Below are 20,184 nucleotides of genomic sequence, written 5' to 3'. Positions count from 1 at the left end.
TGTAAAGGAACACAGAGGACAGACAGTTTCACGAAGGAGAGTGATGCACTATGGATACTGACAGACAGGTAGTTAATAAAGTAATTAGTCTTACTGTTCAAGGTTACACAATTCCAGCACCAATGGTCTCTAGGGGTCTTCAAAGAAGGACCAGGGGGGCAGAACCACAATGTACCTGGTGCTAAAGAAGTTCTTGGTGCTCAACAGCGTTGAGGCGGTTCCTTCGCAGCCCTTGAGACAGAGTTAGTGGTTGGAGACAGCTGTGGGTACCCGGCGGCAGGCCGCTCAGCAAGCGAGGCTGGACGGACGTCTGCAGACTGTCCAGCGCGGCTCGGGCCAAGAATATGTGTCTCTTTGCTGGTTGGCGGATCTGGAATGCTAGTTGAGGCGTCTCGGATGGCTCTGGTGACTGCGGGGTGACAACAGTCAGCGGTGCAGCCGGATGCTGTTCGAGGACTCGACTGTCTCGAAAATGTCCTTTAAAAGATGGACGCTGGATGATGCTTGTGTCGCACTCCTCCTAGCTTCTTCACAAGGCTTGTTTCATCCTTTCAAGGTGGACAGCCCAAAGCTCAGGAGAGTGATTGAGGGCAACGGCCTAGTCCTTGGTTCAGATACTCTCCGGCACTTCCCACCTAGGAAGCTTGCTGGCAGAACCTAGTAGGGCATGCTGTGTGCTGTCTGGGTACTGGTTCTGGAGCTGCGGGACAGGTCCTCTGAATCTGGTATCTCCCTCTGCTCCCTGGCAGATGTTTAGGGGAGGGATCTTGCTTCCCTCTTGGAACTCCTGGCCTTCCTTTACTGGCGGAAGATGTAAGGTAGACTGTGCCTTCAGACTGGGTCCAAATGAGTCCTTCTTCTTACTCCTTTCGAAGTTTTCTGATTATCTGCTAAGTGAGGGGTTCAGCCCTCTTTTAAAGACAAATGGGCCCCAGTGATTGGTGCAGGCTAAGCCTACCTTAACAAACCAATCCTGGGTCTGTACCAACAATCTTCTGCTATACATAAGGTCAGGACCAGAGTGTTCTGCAACAGGACAGACAAGAGGTGACACCATATACCTAAGTCCCACCCATATTCCTGTCTGTTGTAGATCAAAGTGTCTCTCTTTTTAACTGCGTCCTCGGTTACTCTTGATTAAAGTGCAGGCCTCCCTTGAAGTTTGTGCCGGGAGCAGACTTCCTGTCTCCCCTAAATCACATACTTGTCCCCTCTGAAGGGGTCATGTCTGCAGGGGTTTGATAGTGCATGTCACTGCCTTTCATACAGAGGAGTGGGATCTAGCTTCAAGTTGACACATTGCATACCAAAGGGGTGTTAGCCCCGCCTTTAGTGTTGTCTATCTGGCAAACCAAGCCCCTTCAGTGAGGCCCACTTTTCACATTCACTAGGCCTCAGTGTTGGATCAAGGTTAGAGGCCTTGCTTGGCCTTTCAGTTCATGTCATTCTGGGGCTGAATTTACACCCCACAAGGACTGGTGCAGGGACTTGCAGGGGTTGCAAAACATGGAAAACCATATTCATGTCTCCCCATGCAGGAAGAACAGCAGTTCACAACATGAAAATAAATAAGATGTAAATAATTATAAAAGGATACTTTGGGGGTTACAGTTCATACACTAGACCCCTTTTGCAGGCTTTAAAGAAGGCACAGGTGGACAAAGTTACAAATGAATGTACTGAGGAAATGGAGGGAGGATTTGAAGAGTTGAAAAAAGCTATTAGCACAGCTCCTGTTTTAGGAATAGCTTATATACTAAAACCGTGTCATCATTGACGTCAATCTGCGTGGCAAACTACAAAAACCTATGTGGGAGAGTGATAGGCTTACAGGGAACATCTAGGTCTACGTTCCATACTAATCAGGGAAGGTGATTGGGTTTTTAAGATCAGGTGGGCAACTAAGCCCTCCTCTAGTGCAGGTCACTACAGAACGTCATCAAATACATGACGTCCCATTGGTTATACAAACTATAGGGCTCTCTATTATGTGGCCCTTTATAATTGGTTGGCACCCCTCTGTAATATTCCACACATGCTAACAGCACACAGGCTGGCACCCAGGTGCTGGTGGGCTGGTCATGACCATAGCTTCCCACCTAATTAGCCTACCATCAATCATCACTCTTGGCATCTGCCAGTCAATTAGCCCTTTGAACAATGGCCTTGGAAATGTTCTCTGTGCCTAAGAATAACATGGAGTATATGCATACTTTGTCTTCTTGATTTTGATGTAGCTCACCCCAGTATCTATTTCCATCTATTAAATGAAGAACCTCTGATGTCTTCAATGTTCTCTCACCTCACCTCAGAAAAAAGTTTGTTCTTTTCACATGTTTTGTAGGTTCTGCATGAAAATCCAGACCCACAGTGGCCTTGACTTCTTGGTGCTGGGCCAGCCAAGCCCTTAATGGATTCACCTTCGTTGTCAGCTAATTTCATACTGCGCCACAGTGAAAAAGCCTTTCTGTCCATGGGGCCACACTCTGCTAAAGTGCGTTGTGGAATTATCCATAGTCCATACATTCTTATGCATATATATTGGCACATCGCCGCAATCTATTCGCTATGTAGCCAGCCTTAAGAATACTTTGTATGCTTGCGTTGCTGCATCTGTACAATTGTAAAATGACTCAATATCTTCTTAATTATTTCTGTAGCATGAGCATCTTCATCTAAATTCCTGAAATGTTGCTCATCTTTAAAACATCCTCCTTTGCTTCTATAGATTGTCTAAACTCTTCATCCTCTTCTTTTGAGTGTGTCAGCTCTGCTCTGTATGACATCACCAATCTCCTTTCTTGCTTCCTTTTCCCACTTTCTCTGGGATTTCATTCAAATGGCCATCATATATTTGTGAGTGCATATATGGTTTTCTCAATGGGAACCTTACTTCATTATGCTTTGCGGGCTATGTATTTTCACTGGTAGTGCATGTGTCTTACACTCTGGCTCCCAACAAATAGGCAGCATGGGGGAGGAGCTTTGGGTGGGGGTACTTGGCTCCACCTCTACACTCCCCCCTCTGGGTGTTTAATTGACTACTCTCTCATTAACCTTCACATCTAGACATCCTCATCTGAAGAAATGCTTCTTCGGGTCCCATATCTTTATTACTCCTTTTAGGCAATCCTGCTGATTCCACATGCTCATCCTTACTCCAGGACATAAGCATGCATTGTCTGTTAGGACTGCAGTAGATCCATTTCCCCACATACTTCTTGTGGTTCATCGGGTATAGGAACTTTGTTCCTTCAGGTGCATGGATGCTGGCCTTCACGTAGTCTCTGATTTCTTCATCTGTCAGCTCTTTAGTTTTCCATCCTGATTCAACATCAATTATGATAATTATGATCTTCATTCCTACAGCTTTCTTTGCAGTCTCCTTGCACTGTGCGATTATTATCCTGATCACACAAAATCCAAGCAACACCATCACTATCAGGGCTCTAAGGAATTTGAAAATGTCCACCATCCATTGTGGAACACATGAAAAGATCGATCCAAAACAACTGTCATCAGCAATGTCTGTAACGCTCACCTGGCTCCCACGGAGGCGCTGGTCTGGGTTGCTGTGGCCTCTTAAAGCGTGATGCGCAGAATTCGGACCACCGATTGAACTGGACCCCCAAATCTTGCTTGTCTGGCCCGTAGGAATATCCTTCTGCAGATGAGAAAGGGGATTAACTATCTGCTGAATAATGTGCTTGCTCCCTCCTTTCCCCCTTCGTTCTCCTCTGACTTCCTCCAAAACCCCCGGTTTAAGCTCACCTTATGGTTTGGAAGGATGAACTCTCCATCCTGCTTCTGGTGCAGGGGCGCGCGTTTGTCCAGTTACTTCACTGGTTTTAGAATAGCATTGCAAATCCACTTGACTTTACTGAGCGATACGCAAAAGTATGAAGATGCAAAAGTTCAAGTGTGAGCCTCCTCTTATGCTGTCTTTTTCTGTCCTTTATTTCAGGTGCAGAACAAAGGCGATGCGTTGAGGGGTTAAATCGCCTGGGTAAATCAGGTGAGTCAGTGATGAGGGTGACCCCTCTAAATGTCTTTATAATTCCCCAGTAATGTCTTTTGTCCTTTCCCCATAGGGGCCGGGGTGCGGTACCTGCCAGAGATGTGGCGCCGACCCGAGATGTGGAATGGTTCACCAAGAATAGCCGTTAAGTAATATGGCTGAAAATCCGGCTTTCCTCTTGTGTTCCCTTGCTCACCTTTTGTCTCTTCTTCTCTCCCTTAGGTGCGGTGCAGGGATGTGGCGACCGGCACTGAGAGCGGCGATGGAGCCGGACGGCATCGCGGGAACAGGTGAGTGAAGCGCGGCACTGCAGCGAGCAACGCGGTGCTTTTAAATGGAAGTCTTCCTTCAGGAATGCTGGTGTGAAGATTCCAGATGCAGGTAAGAAGGTTGAAATAGTTCTTGGTTTTCACCTTTCTCTTCTCTTATTCCCTTACAGGTGTTCCAGGTTCGAGGCGGGCGTGGCTGGAGTCCAGGTGCAGGAGCTGACACGGTGAGCGTACAGCTGCTGGGATGCAGAACAACGCGAAGCACGTGTGGCTGTCCGGGTGTGGCTTAAATAGCCTTGGAAGAAGTTCCAGGTGAGTATTCTTCCACAGCCCCACCCAAGTAACAAAATAGTTCCTTCAGAAAAATAGTCCCTCCTAAGCCTCATTTGGCTTGGTTCTTCATGCAGCATGATCTGCATCAGGTGAGTGTGCAGCATGGTCTGCTTCAGGTAAGTGCACCAAACACTTCCCTTTATGAGCCTGGCGCCAACGGCGCCAGGACAGAGTCCAAAGAGCCCCTATAAAGGGCCGCTGGGCTTTTACCCGGGGGCGTGATGCCTGCTCCCGGGGGTGCTGGGCCTGGCCTGGTGCTCCGGGGGTAGGCATCATGACAATGACATCCACTTCGTTGATCATCTGGACGTGTAGTTTTGTCAGCAACGTTATGGCCTCTGTCAAGGTACCATTCTCGTCATCATGAGAAGGTATGAATGTGCAACATGATTCTCAAATTTTGGCACAAACACCTCCATCCATAGCTGTGAACATGTCATAGACATATATGTTCTGGAAAGTCATCGCTCGTATGGCTCTCTGCTCTTCCTTGATTGTATTGAATCCCTTTATTGTAGTGTTAATCATCTGCAGAAGTTCCCATCTCGTTATCTGTAACCACTTGGTATTTGCTGTGGTCTGGTCCCGTCGCCACTCTAGTGAAACTACTATCTAGAAAGTGTAACATGCTCTGGATTCCAAATGTTCCTCTTAAAGATGCCTCTTCTATACAAGAGCAGTGTCTGCCTCTGGCGCACAAGGAATGATTGAAGTTTGCAAACATAAATATATCAAATTGATGGACTCTCACTGCGCTGTCTCACTCTCTGCACTCTTCACTCTGCGCTCTCTTTCTCTCTGCGCTGTCTCTCTCTCTCTGTGCTGTCATTCTCTCTGCACTGTCACTCTCTAACAGTGCTGTCACACTCTCGCTATGCTGTCTGTCTCTCAGCCCAGACTCTCGCTCTGCTCTCTCTTTCTCTCTGCGCTGTCATTCTCTCTGCACTATCACTCTCTCTGTGCTGTCATTCTCTCTCTCTGTGCTGTCACACTCTCTCTGCATTGTCACTCTCTCTGTGCTGTCACACTCTCCTACTTCGCTGTCACACGATATCTGTGCTGTCACTCTCTCCCTCTGCACTGCCACTCACTCTGTCTGCGCTGCCTCTCTGTGCTGCCTGACTGTCCCCCCTCTCTCTCTATCTGAACTGCCTCTCACTCGCTCTGCACTGTCTCTCTCTGCACTGTCACTTGCTTTCTCTACACTGTCACTCACTCTCTGCACTGTCGTTCTCTCTCTCTGCAATGCCTCTCTGCACTGCCCCTCTCGCTCTCTCTGTGCTGCTTCTCTCTCTCTGTCTCTCTCTGCTGCCTCTCTCGCTCTCTCTCTCTCTCTCTGTCTCTCTCTCTCTGCACTGTCACTTGCTCTCTTTGCACTGCAACTCACTCTCTGTGCTGTTGCTCTCTCTCTGTGCTGTCAATCTCCATCTCTTTGCTGTCCCTCTCTCTCTGCGCTGTCGCTTTCTCTCCCTGCATTGTCACTTGCTCTCTCTGCACTGTCACTCACTCTCTCTGTGCTGTCACTCTCTCTGCGCTGCCTCTCTGTCTGCACTGCCCCTCTATCTCTCTCTCTGTCCTGCTTCTCTCTCTCTGTCTCTCTCTCTCTCTCTCTCTCTCTGCTGCCTCTCTCTCTCTCTCTCTGCACTGTCACTTGCTCTCTTTGCACTGCAACTCACTCTCTGTGCTGTCGCTCTCTCTATGCTGTCAATCTCCATCTCTGTGCTGTCCCTCTCTCTCTGCGCTGTCGCTTTCTCTCCCTGCATTGTCACTTGCTCTCTCTGCACTGTCACTCACTCTCTCTGTGCTGTCACTCTCTCTGTGCTGCCTCTCTGTCTGCACTGCCCCTCTATCTCTCTCTGTGCTGCCACTCCCTGCGCTGCTTCTCTCTCTCTCTGCGCTGCCCCTCGCTCTCTCTGCACTGCCTCGCTATCTGCACTGCCCTTCTTTCTCTCTCTCTGCGCTGCCTCTCTCTGCGCTGTCTCTCTCTGTGCTGCCTCTCTCTCGCTCTGCGCTGTCTCTCTCTCTGCATTGTCACCATCTCTCTCTGCGCTGTCTCTCTCTGTGCTGCCTCTCTCTCGCTCTGCACTGTCTCTCTCTCTGCATTGTCACCATCTCTCTGCGCTGTCTCTCTCTGTGCTGCCTCTCTTTCGCTCTGCGCTGTTTCTCTCTCTGCACTGTCACTCGCTCTGTGCTGTCGATCTGTCTCTCTCTGCTGCCTCTCTCTCTGATGCCTCTCTCTCTGTGCTGCCTCTCTTTCGCTCTGCGCTGTCTCTTCGCGCTGCCTCTCTTTCTCTGTGCTGCCTCTCTCTCACTCTGCGCTGTCTCTCTGCGCTGTCTCTCTCTCTGCATTGTCACCATCTCTCTCTGCGCTGTCTCTCTCTCTTTGGTCTCCTTTCCTCCTTACGCCCTTGCTCGCCCTCTGACCCTGGCAACCTTGACGAAATCTCCTCTCTCAGCCTTATTCCTTCTTCCGCAACTCTTTCCTTTGGTCACAGCCCTTTTTCTCTCATCCCTCCTCTCACACCGTCTCTTTTTCTCTTACCCTTCCACTCTCACACTTTCTCGTTCGTGTTCCCTCCTTCTCATTGATGGCACCCTCGTTCAATGGCTTCCTCCTGTGCTCTAGTCCCCTTTTCATTCTCACACACACGTGTGCCTTCTTGCATCCTCCCTTGAAATATTGCACCCCCCTCCTTGTACCCTGGTCCCTGTTGGGGGCGGTCCCGGATCACCGGGCAGCCCCGTACTCGGGTCGGGCCGCACCCGACGACACACGCTGCAGTGCGGCGATCACGCCGCTTGATGAAGGGTGGGGGTTCATCCCACCCGCTCCGGGACACCGGAGCTCCACACACGTGGCCAGGTCCACCTGGCCACCGCGGCCCCGGCTCTGGGGGCACCCAGGCCGGGGTCGCACCCCAACCCGCCTCACATGGTTGGGGGACCCACAGGGACGGCGTTGCCCGGCAGGGGCACCGTCCGGACGGCGTTGCCCGGCAGGGGCACCGTCCTCCAGCTGGGCCCCGACCTTGGGCCCAGCACACGTGGCGAGGCACCCCCCCAGGCACCAACACAACACACCACGCGGAGTCAGGTTCACTCGTGACTCCCGAGCCGGAAGCGGCTCGGACCTTTTATTAGGTTGGTCACATGGATAACCATGTGACCACACAACACCGTGGACTGTACCATGGCTCCTTGCAGGGGTGCCATGCAACACTCCTCCTTTTCCATAACACCAAAACAAAACATATGTCACTAACTACGCACTATTGCTCCTATGACCACTCTACTAATACACCTTTATTAACCTGGGTGAGTGGTCTTACTATGACAACATAACTACGAGGCGCTGGCCCCACCCGACGCCTTCCGAGCGTGCCAGTGTGCACAACATCACATTGCCCACTACCTGGGCCATTATCAACAAGCCTCTGTCTGCAGGCTCCCCCAGTCTTCATGGGGCCATCGAGAACACTGTGCCCCCTCCATTCACCAGAGTCTAAAACGGCCGGCAAAGCCGCACCTGGGGAAGCCCAGGGGCCACATCGGCCACGTCCATAGTCTGGGGGTGCCGATGGTGAGCTGCTGGCGGCGGGCCCCTCCTCCTACCTCCTTTCACTGGTGGGGAGGTGTCACGACAACACCGGTGGCAGGATGCTGTTGCGCCCCTTTCTTTGTTGCTGTCGCTTGGGGGCTGCAGCGTGAGGCAGGGTGACGTTGTGCCTCCATTGCCCCATGTTCATTTTCTTTTCCTTGCTCCTCGGAGCGGGCACACCCACCCTCGCGGGCCGTCCCCCTTCAGATGGGAGTGGGGACAGCAGAGGGGCAGCTGACCTCCCCACGGCGGCGGATGCCGCTCTATTGCCTGTAGGGGCAAGGCAGGCAGCTCTTCTGCCCGCTCCTCAGAGCGAGCACTTCCCTGTCCTTGCGAGCCCAGCTGGTGCTGGGCCCGCCTCCTTTGTTTCCTCTGCAGGCCTATTCGATTCGGGCCTGCACCATCCCTTTTTTTTTTCATTTTTTTTTTTTTTTTTCCTCCCGGGCCCAGCTGATGATGGGCCCGCCTTCCGTTGGGGGCCGCGTCAGCTGTTGGGCGGCCCTACCCCAACTCCGTGCCACGGCCGATGCCGCTCCTCTGTCGGGGCCGCCTCCGCAGTACCGCGGCCCCTCGTTTCCTTCCTCCCTGATGCCGGGGAGAGGTCCACGATGGGGGAGGGGCACAGCCACCCACGCGGCCGATGCCGCGGGCTTCTTCTGTCTCCCTCGGGGGACGGGCGGGCCGCTCGCCCACCATGATTTCCTTGCGGGCCCAGCTGGTGTTGGGCCCGCCTCCTTCTCTTTCCCCGCGGCGATATCAGCCGCACCAGCGCTCCTTGGGGAGGGGAACCGGCATCCCCCTCCTGCGGCGATGTCAGCCGCTCCTCGCTGCGGCCGACGCCGGGGCACCCTCCCTCCCGACGGGGAAAGAGGCAGCCCCCACGTTCTTCACTGCGGCGCGGGCCGCACACTTCTCCCCCCTCTCGCGGCCGACGCCGCAGAAACTTCTTTCCCCCACGGGGATAGGGGGGAAGAATCTCCGCTCCTCCACATCGCGGCCGACGCCGCCTCACACGCAGGGCTCCAGCCCTCGTCGCCATTGTTGGGGGCGGTCCCGGATCACCGGGCAGCCCCGTACTCGGGTCGGGCCGCACCCGACGACACACGCTGCAGTGCGGCGATCACGCCGCTTGATGAAGGGTGGGGGTTCATCCCACCCGCTCCGGGACACCGGAGCTCCACACACGTGGCCAGGTCCACCTGGCCACCGCGGCCCCGGCTCTGGGGGCACCCAGGCCGGGGTCGCACCCCAACCCGCCTCACATGGTTGGGGGACCCACAGGGACGGCGTTGCCCGGCAGGGGCACCGTCCGGACGGCGTTGCCCGGCAGGGGCACCGTCCTCCAGCTGGGCCCCGACCTTGGGCCCAGCACACGTGGCGAGGCACCCCCCCAGGCACCAACACAACACACCACGCGGAGTCAGGTTCACTCGTGACTCCCGAGCCGGAAGCGGCTCGGACCTTTTATTAGGTTGGTCACATGGATAACCATGTGACCACACAACACCGTGGACTGTACCATGGCTCCTTGCAGGGGTGCCATGCAACAGTCCCTACAAATGTAAAATGCAAAGAACAGCAGTAAACGGCAAAACCATTGGCTTTGCCAATGCGTGTTTTTCTCTAGTGCTTGTGCGAGTGCCAGTAGCTTTCTTGTAATACTCCAGTGGCACTGGCATGCCCTTTTCTGTTTCTATGAAACTCTTTCTCTTGTTCATGTTAACCACTGTGTTTAGTCTGTGTATGTCCGTGTGTTGGCCTCTGTGGATGTGGATTCTGTAGACATGTGTTAGGCATGATTTGGTGCTTGGAATCTAAGGTTGGGCGTTGGTTGCTCTCGTCTGTGCTGTCTGCTCGGTGGGTGTCGGCTTCTGGGGCTGTTGCTGTGGTTTTGCTGATGAGTTGGTAGTTGCAGGACACGGTTTAGGGTTCCTTAATCGCGGATCATTTCATACCTATAAAAAGGCTACACACATTGGAAATGCCATCTAGAACTAGCCTGGGCACAGGAGCATCCCCCTTTACTAATCACAGAAGCACTAGCTCTGAGTTGCAGCAGTAAATAGGAATTAATGGGAATACAGTTTGTTCAACTCATCCTGTGATCATGTGAGCTCTGTTTATTCAAAATGGCAGCTTGAGATGTGTTGCATAAACACCTTCGGAGCTCAAGGCTGGCAGCAGTTCCGGGGCAAACCTGTTGGTACGGATATGGGCAGCAGCCCTCAGCCTGCTCTATAAATGGGATGCAAGCCCAGCCCGGGCACTCAGACATCGACACTGATGCCAACATGAAGAGCCTCAACGGGAAACTGCTATCCCTGGCACTTGTCATCCTGTGCATCGGACTGGCCTGGGCAGATCCCACCTGCACAGATGGTGAGTAAAGACTTAAAGCACATGAGTAAAATATCTTCTCTTGCAACTGTGCAACCCCTGCCACCTGCAACCACTCTCCTCCCATGCCACTACCACCTCTCTCCCCCAACCCCTGCCAGCTACCACCTGTCTCCTCTCACCACCTGCCCACTTCCACCTCCTCTCCCACCCACTGCCAGCTGCGACCTCTCTCCTCTCACCCCCTGCCAACTTCCACCTCTCTCCTCTCACCCCCTGCCCACTTCCACCTCTCTCCTCTCACCCCCTGCCCACTTCCACCTCTCGCTCACCACCTGCCAACTACCACCTCTCTCCTCCCACCCACTGCCAGCTGCCACCTCTCTCCTCCCACCCCTGCCAGCTGCCACCTCTCTCCTCCCACCCCCTGCCAGCTATCACCTCTCTCCTCCCGGCCCTGCCAGCTGCCACCTCTCTCCTCCCACCCCCTGCCAGCTATCACCTCTCTCCTCCCGGCCCTGCCAGCTGCCACCTCTCTCCTCTCACCCCTGCCCACTGCCACCTCTCTCCTCCCACCCCTGGCAGCTGCCACCTCGCTCCTCCCACGCCCTGACAGCTGCCACCTCTCTTGTCTCACCCCTGCCCACTTCCACCTCTCTCCTCTCACCCCCTACCCACTCCCACCTCTCTCCTCTCACCCCTGCCCATTTCCAACCTCTCTCCTCCCACCCCTGGCAGCTGCCACCTCGCTCCTCCCACGCCCTGACAGCTGCCACCTCTCTTGTCTCACCCCCTGCCCACTTCCACCTCTCTTCTCTCACCACCTGCCAACTTCCACCTCTCTCCTCCCACCCCCTGCCCACTTCCACCTCTCTCTCACCCCCTGCCAACTACCACCTCTCTCCTCCCACCCACTGCCAGCTACCACCTCTCTCCTCCCACCCCTGCCAGCTGCCACCTCTCTCTTCCCACCCCTTAGGGCTACCACCTCTCTCCTCTCACCCCCTGCCAGCTATCACCTCTCTCCTCCCGGCCCTGCCAGCTGCCACCTCTCTCCTCCCACCCCTGCCAGCTGTCACCTCTCTGCTCCCACCCCCTGCCCACTGCCACCTCTCTCCTCCCACCCCCTGCCAGCTTCCACCTCTCTCCCCCTGCCCACTTCCACCTCTCTCCTCTCAGCCCCTGCCCATTTCCAACCTCTCTCCTCCCACCCCTGCCAGCTGCCACCTCGCTCCTCCCACGCCCTGACAGCTGCCACCTCTCTTTTCTCACCCCTTGCCCACTTCCACCTCTCTCCTCTAATCCCCTGCCACTTCCACCTCTCTCCTCCCACCCACTGCCCACTTCCACCTCTCTCTCACCCCCTGCCAACTACCACCTCTCTCCTCCCACCCACTACCAGCTGCCACCTTTCTCCTCCCACCCACTGCCAGCTGCCACCTCTCTCCTCCTATCCCTGCCAGCTGCCACCTCTCTCCTCACACCCCCTCAGAGCTACCACCTCTCTCCTCTCACCCCCTGCCAGCTACCACCTCTCTCCTTCCACCCCTGCCAGCTGCCACCTCTCTCCTCCCACCCCATGCCCACTTCCACCTCTCTTGTATCATCCCCTGCCAGCTGCCACCTCTCTCCTCTAACCCCCTGCCCACTTCCACCTTCCCTCTCACCCTCTGCCCACTTCCACCTCACTCTCCTCACCCCCTGGCCACTTCCACCTCTCTACACCCACCCCCTGCCCACTTCCACCTCTCTCCTCTCACCCCCTGCCCACTTCCACCTCTCTCTCACCCCCTGCCAACTACCACCTCTCTCCTCCCACCCACTACCAGCTGCCACCTTTCTCCTCCCACCCACTGCCAGCTGCCACCTCTCTCCTCCTATCCCTGCCAGCTGCCACCTCTCTCCTCACACCCCCTCAGAGCTACCACCTCTCTCCTCTCACCCCCTGCCAGCTACCACCTCTCTCCTCCCACCCCTGCCCATTGCCACCTCTCTCCTCCCAAACCCTGCCCACTGCCACCTCTCCTCCCACCCTTGCCCACTTCAACCTCTCACACCCCACCCCTGCTTGCTGCCACCTCTCTCCTCTCACCCCTGCCCACTGCCACATCTCTACTCCCACCCCCTGCCAGCTTCCACCTCTCTCCCGCTGCCCATTTCCAACCTCTCTCCTCTCACCCCTTGCCAACTACCACCTCTCTCCTCCCACCCACTGCCAGCTGCCACCTCTCTCCTCCCAACCCTGCCAGCTGCCACCTCTCTCCTCCCACCCCTCAGGGCTACCACCTCTCTCCTTTCACCCCCTGCCAGCTATCGCCTCTCTCATCCCGGCCCTGCCAGCTGCCACCTCTCTGCTCCCACCCCCTGCCCACTGCCACCTCTCTCCTCCTACCCTTGCCCACTTCAACCTCTCTCACCCCACCCGTGCCAGCTGCCACCTCTCTCCTCTCACCCCTGCCCACTGCCACCTCTCTCCTCTAACCCCCTGCCACTTCCACCTCTCTCCTCCCACCCCCTCAGAGCTACCACCTCTCTCCTCTCACCCCCTGCTAGCTACCACCCCTCTCCTCCCACCCCCTGCCCACTTCCACCTCTCTTGTCTCACCCCCTGCCCACTTCCACCTCTCACCCTCTGCCCACTTCCACCTCACTCTCCTCACCCCTGCCCACTTCCACCTCTCTCCCCCTGCCCACTTCCACCTCTCTTCTCTAACCCCCTGCCCACTTCCCTCTCACCCTCTGCCCACTTCCACCTCACTCTCCTCACCCCTGCCCACTTCCACCTCTCTACACCCACCCCCTGCCCACTTCCACCTCTCTCCTCTCACCCCCTGCCCACTTCCACCTCTCTCACCCCCTGCCAACTACCACCTCTCTCCTCCCACCCACTGCCAGCTGCCACCTCTCTCCTCCCAGCCCCTGCCCACTTCCACCTCTCTTGTCTCACCCCCTGCCCACTTCCACCTCTCTTCTCTAACCCCCTGCCCACTTCCCTCTCACCCTCTGCCCACTTCCACCTCACTCTCCTCACCCCTGCCCACTTCCACCTCTCTACACCCACCCCCTGCCCACTTCCACCTCTCTCCTCTCACTCCCTGCCCACTTCCACCTCTCTCACCCCCTGCCAACTACCACCTCTCTCCTCCCACCCACTGCCAGCTGACACTTCTCTCCTCCTACCCCTGCCAGCTGCCACCTCTCTCCTCCCACCCCCTCAGAGCTACCACCTCTCTCCTCTCACCCCCTGCTAGCTACCACCTCTCTCCTCCCACCCCTGCCAGCTGCCACCTCTCTTGTCTCACCCCCTGCCCACTTCCACCTCTCACCCTCTGCCCACTTCCACCTCACTCTCCTCACCCCTGCCCACTTCCACCTCTCTCCCCCTGCCCACTTCCACCTCTCTTCTCTAACCCCCTGCCCACTTCCCTCTCACCCTCTGCCCACTTCCACCTCACTCTCCTCACCCCTGCCCACTTCCACCTCTCTACACCCACCCCCTGCCCACTTCCACCTCTCTCCTCTCACCCCCTGCCCACTTCCACCTCTCTCACCCCCTGCCAACTACCACCTCTCTCCTCCCACCCACTGCCAGCTGCCACCTCTCTCCTCCCAGCCCCTGCCCACTTCCACCTCTCTTGTCTCACCCCCTGCCCACTTCCACCTCTCTTCTCTAACCCCCTGCCCACTTCCCTCTCACCCTCTGCCCACTTCCACCTCACTCTCCTCACCCCTGCCCACTTCCACCTCTCTACACCCACCCCCTGCCCACTTCCACCTCTCTCCTCTCACTCCCTGCCCACTTCCACCTCTCTCACCCCCTGCCAACTACCACCTCTCTCCTCCCACCCACTGCCAGCTGACACTTCTCTCCTCCTACCCCTGCCAGCTGCCACCTCTCTCCTCCCACCCCCTCAGAGCTACCACCTCTCTCCTCTCACCCCCTGCTAGCTACCACCTCTCTCCTCCCACCCCTGCCAGCTGCCACCTCTCTCCTCCCACCCCTGCCCACTTCCATCTCTCTCCTCTCAACCCCTGCCCACTTCTCTCTCCTCTCACCCCCTGCCCACTTCCACCTCTTTCTCACCCCCTGCCAACTACCACCTCTCTCCTCCCACCCACTGCCAGCTGCCACCTCTCTCCTCCCAACCCTGCCAGCTGCCACCTCTCTCCTCCCACCCCTCAGGGCTACCACCTCTCTCCTCTCACCCCCTGCCAGCTATCACCTCTCTCCTCCCGGCCCTGCCAGCTGCCACCTCTCTGCTCCCACCCCCTGCCCACTGCCACCTCTCTCCTCCTACCCTTGCCCACTTCAACCTCTCTCACCCCACCCGTGCCAGCTGCCACCTCTCTCCTCTCACCCCTGCCCACTGCCACCTCTCTCCTCCCACCCCCTGCCAGCTTCCACCTCTCTCCCCCTGCCCGCTTCCACCTCTCTCCTCTCACCCCCTGCCCATTTCCAACCTCTCTCCTCCCAACCCTGCCAGCTGCCACCTCGCTCCTCCCACGCCCTGACAGCTGCCACCTCTCTTTTCTCACCCCTTGCCCACTTCCACCTCTCTCCTCCCACCCCCTCAGAGCTACCACCTCTCTCCTCTCACCCCCTGCTAGCTACCACCTCTCTCCTCCCACCCCTGCCAGCTGCCACCTCTCTCCTCCCACCCCTGCCCATTGCCACCTCTCTCCTCCCAACCCCTGCCCACTGCCACCTCTCCTCCCACCCTTGCCCACTTCAACCTCTCTCACCCCACCCCTGCCAGCTGCCACCTCTCTCCTCTCACCCCTGCCCACTGCCACCTCTCTCCTCCCACCCCCTGCACACTTCCACCTCTCTCCTCTCACCCACTGCCCACTTCCTCCTATCTCCTCTGGCCCCCTGCCCACTTCCACCTCCCCTCTCACCCCTGCCAGCTACCAGCTCTCTCCTCTCACCCCCTGCGCACTTCAACCTCTCTCCTCCCACCCCCTGCCAGCTGCCACCTCTCTCCTCTCACCCCATGCCCACTTCCACCACTCTCCTCTCACCCCCTGCCCACTTCCACCTCTCTTCTTTCACCCCTGCCCACTTCCACCTCTCTCCTCTCACGACCTGCCCACTTCCACCTCTCACCCCCTGCCCACTTCCACCTCTCTCCACCCATCCCTGCCCACTTCCACCTTTCTCCTCTAACCCCCTAACAACTACCACCTCTCTCCTCCACCCACTGCCAGCTGCCACCTCTCTCCTCCCACCCCTGCCAGCTGCCACCTCTCTCTTCCCACCCCTTAGGGCTACCACCTCTCTCCTCTCACCCCCTGCCAGCTATCACCTCTCTCCTCCCGGCCCTGCCAGCTGCCACCTCTCTCCTCCCACCCCTGCCAGCTGTCACCTCTCTGCTCCCACCCCCTGCCCACTGCCACCTCTCTCCTCCCACCACCTGCCAGCTTCCACCTCTCTCCCCCTGCCCACTTCCACCTCTCTCCTCTCAGCCCCTGCCCATTTCCAACCTCTCTCCTCCCACCCCTGCCAGCTGCCACCTCGCTCCTCCCACGCCCTGACAGCTGCCACCTCTCTTTTCTCACCCCTTGCCCACTTCCACCTCTCTCCTCTAACCCCCTGCCACTTCCACCTCTCTCCTCCCACCCACTGCCCACTTCCACCTCTCTCTCACCCCCTGCCAACTACCACCTCTCTCCTCCCACCCACTACCAGCTGCCACCTTTCTCCTCCCACCCACTGCCAGCTGCCACCTCTCTCCTCCTATCCCTGCCAGCTGCCACCTCTCTCCTCACACCCCCTCAGAGCTACCACCTCTCTCCTCTCACCCCCTGCCAGCTACCACCTCTCTCCTTCCACCCCTGCCAGCTGCCACCTCTCTCCTCCCACCCCATGCCCACTTCCACCTCTCTTGTATCATCCCCTGCCAGCTACCACCTCTCTCCTCTAACCCCCTGCCCACTTCCACCTTCCCTCTCACCCTCTGCCCACTTCCACCTCACTCACCTCACCCCCTGGCCACTTCCACCTCTCTACACCCACCCCCTGCCCACTTCCACCTCTCTCCTCTCACCCCCTGCCCACTTCCACCTCTCTCTCACCCCTGCCAACTACCACCTCTCTCCTCCCACCCACTACCAGCTGCCACCTTTCTCCTCCCACCCACTGCCAGCTGCCACCTCTCTCCTCCTATCCCTGCCAGCTGCCACCTCTCTCCTCACACCCCCTCAGAGCTACTACCTCTCTCCTTTCACCCCCTGCCAGCTACCACCTCTCTCCTCCCACCCCTGCCCATTGCCACCTCTCTCCTCCCAAACCCTGCCCACTGCCACCTCTCCTCCCACCCTTGCCCACTTCAACCTCTCACACCCCACCCCTGCTTGCTGCCACCTCTCTCCTCTCACCCCTGCCCACTGCCACATCTCTACTCCCACCCCCTGCCAGCTTCCACCTCTCTCCCGCTGCCCATTTCCAACCTCTCTCCTCTCACCCCTTGCCAACTACCACCTCTCTCCTCCCACCCACTGCCAGCTGCCACCTCTCTCCTCCCAACCCTGCCAGCTGCCACCTCTCTCCTCCCACCCCTCAGGGCTACCACCTCTCTCCTTTCACCCCCTGCCAGCTATCACCTCTCTCATCCCGGCCCTGCCAGCTGCCACCTCTCTGCTCCCACCCCCTGCCCACTGCCACCTCTCTCCTCCTACCCTTGCCCACTTCAACCTCTCTCACCCCACCCGTGCCAGCTGCCACCTCTCTCCTCTCACCCCTGCCCACTGCCACCTCTCTCCTCTAACCCCCTGCCACTTCCACCTCTCTCCTCCCACCCCCTCAGAGCTACCACCTCTCTCCTCTCACCCCCTGCTAGCTACCACCTCTCTCCTCCCACCCCCTGCCCACTTCCACCTCTCTTGTCTCACCCCCTGCCCACTTCCACCTCTCACCCTCTGCCCACTTCCACCTCACTCTCCTCACCCCTGCCCACTTCCACCTCTCTCCCCCTGCCCACTTCCACCTCTCTTCTCTAACCCCCTGCCCACTTCCCTCTCACCCTCTGCCCACTTCCACCTCACTCTCCTCACCCCTGCCCACTTCCACCTCTCTACACCCACCCCCTGCCCACTTCCACCTCTCTCCTCTCACCCCCTGCCAACTTCCACCTCTCTCACCCCCTGCCAACTACCACCTCTCTCCTCCCACCCACTGCCAGCTGCCACCTCTCTCCTCCCAGCCCCTGCCCACTTCCACCTCTCTTGTCTCACCCTCTGCCCACTTCCACCTCTCTTCTCTAACCCCCTGCCCACTTCCCTCTCACCCTCTGCCCACTTCCACCTCACTCTCCTCACCCCTGCCCACTTCCACCTCTCTACACCCACCCCCTGCCCACTTCCACCTCTCTCCTCTCACTCCCTGCCCACTTCCACCTCTCTCACCCCCTGCCAACTACCACCTCTCTCCTCCCACCCACTGCCAGCTGACACTTCTCTCCTCCTACCCCTGCCAGCTGCCACCTCTCTCCTCCCACCCCCTCAGAGCTACCACCTCTCTCCTCTCACCCCCTGCTAGCTACCACCTCTCTCCTCCCACCCCTGCCAGCTGCCACCTCTCTCCTCCCACCCCTGCCCACTTCCATCTCTCTCCTCTCAACCCCTGCCCACTTCTCTCTCCTCTCACCCCCTGCCCACTTCCACCTCCCCTCTCACCCCTGCCAGCTACCAGCTCTCTCCTCTCACCCCCTGCGCACTTCAACCTCTCTCCTCTCACCCCCTGCCAGCTGCCACCTCTCTCCTCTCACCCGATGCCCACTTCCACCTCTCTCCTCTCACCCCCTGCCCACTTCCACCTCTCTTCTTTCACCCCTGCCAACTTCCACCTCTCTTGTCTCACCCCCTGCCAACTTCCACCTCTCTTGTCTCACCCCCTGCCCACTTCCACCTCCCCTCTCACCCCTGCCAGCTACCAGCTCTCTCCTCTCACCCCCTGCGCACTTCAACCTCTCTCCTCACCCCCTGCCCACTTCCACCTCTCTCCTCCCACCCCCTGCCAGCTGCCACCTCTCTCCTCCCACACCCCCTCACAACTACCACCTCTCTCCTCTCACCCCCTGCCAGCTACCACCTCTCTCCTCCCACCCCCTGCCAGCTGCCACCTCTGTCCACTCACCCCATCAGAGCTACCACCTCTCCTCTCACCCCCTCCCTACCTCTATCCTCTCACCCACTCCCACCTCTCCTCTAACCCTCTCCCTACCTCTCTCTCCTCTCACCCCCTACCCACTTCCACCTCTCTCCTCCCACCCCCTACCCACTTCCACCTCTCACCCCCTGCCCACTTCCACCTCTCTCCACCCAACCGTGCCCACTTCCATCTCTCTCCTCTCACCCCTGCCCACTTCCACCTCTCTCACCCCCTGCCAACTACCACCTCTCTCCTCCCACCACTTCCAGCTGCCACCTCTCTCCTCCCACCCCCTCAGAGCTACCACCTCTCTCCTCTCACCCCCTGCCAGCTATCACTTCTCTCCTCCCAACCCTGCCAGCTGCCACCTCTCTCCTCCCACCCCTGCCCACTACCACCCCTCTCACCCCCTGCCAACTACCACCTCTCTCCTCCCACCCCTGCCAGCTGCCACCTCTCTCCTCCCACCCCCTCAGAGCTACCACCTCTCTCCTCTCACCCCCTGCCAGCCATCACCTCTCTCCTCCCACCCCTGCCAGCTGCCACCTCTCTCCTCCCACCCCTGCCCACTACTACCTCTCTCCTCCCATCCCCTACCCACTGCCACCTCTCTCCTCCCACCCTTGCCCACTTCAACCTCTCTCCCCCGCCCACTTCCACCTCTCTCCTCTCACCCCCTGCCCATTTCCAACCTCTCTCCTCCCATCCCTGCCAGCTGCCACCTCGCTCCTCCCACGCCCTGACAGCTGCCACCTCTCTTTTCTCACCCCTTGCCCACTTCCACCTCTCTCCTCCCACCCCCTGCCCACTTCCACCTCTCTCCTCCCACCCCCTGCCCATTTCCACCTCTCTTGTCTCACCCCCTGCCAGCTGCCACCTCTCTCCTCTAACCCCCTGCCACTTCCACCTCTCTCCTCCCACACCCTGCCCACTTCCACCTCTCTTGTCTCACCCCCTGCCAGCTGCCACCTCTCTCCTCTCACCCCCTGCCCACTTCCACCTCTCTCCTCTAACCCCCTGCCCACTTCCACCTTCCCTCTCACCCTCTGCCCACTTCCACCTCACTCTCTCTCACCCCCTGCCAACTACCACCTATCTCCTCCCACCCACTGCCAGCTACCACCTCTCTCCTCCCACCCCTGCCAGCTGCCACCTCTCTCTTCCCACCCCTTAGGGCTACCACCTCTCTCCTCTCACCCCCTGCCAGCTATCACCTCTCTCCTCCCGGCCCTGCCAGCTGCCACCTCTCTCCTCCCACCCCTGCCAGCTGTCACCTCTCTGCTCCCACCCCCTGCCCACTGCCACCTCTCTCCTCCCACCCCCTGCCAGCTTCCACCTCTCTCCCCCTGCCCACTTCCACCTCTCTCCTCTCAGCCCCTGCCCATTTCCAACCTCTCTCCTCCCACCCCTGCCAGCTGCCACCTCGCTCCTCCCACGCCCTGACAGCTGCCACCTCTCTTTTCTCACCCCTTGCCCACTT

This window comes from Ambystoma mexicanum, chromosome 4p, assembly GCF_040938575.1.
Source record: "Ambystoma mexicanum isolate Mex_15411 chromosome 4p, UKY_AmexF1_1, whole genome shotgun sequence".
Classification (NCBI taxonomy): domain Eukaryota; kingdom Metazoa; phylum Chordata; class Amphibia; order Caudata; family Ambystomatidae; genus Ambystoma; species Ambystoma mexicanum.
Note: the sequence above shows the minus strand (reverse complement) of the source record.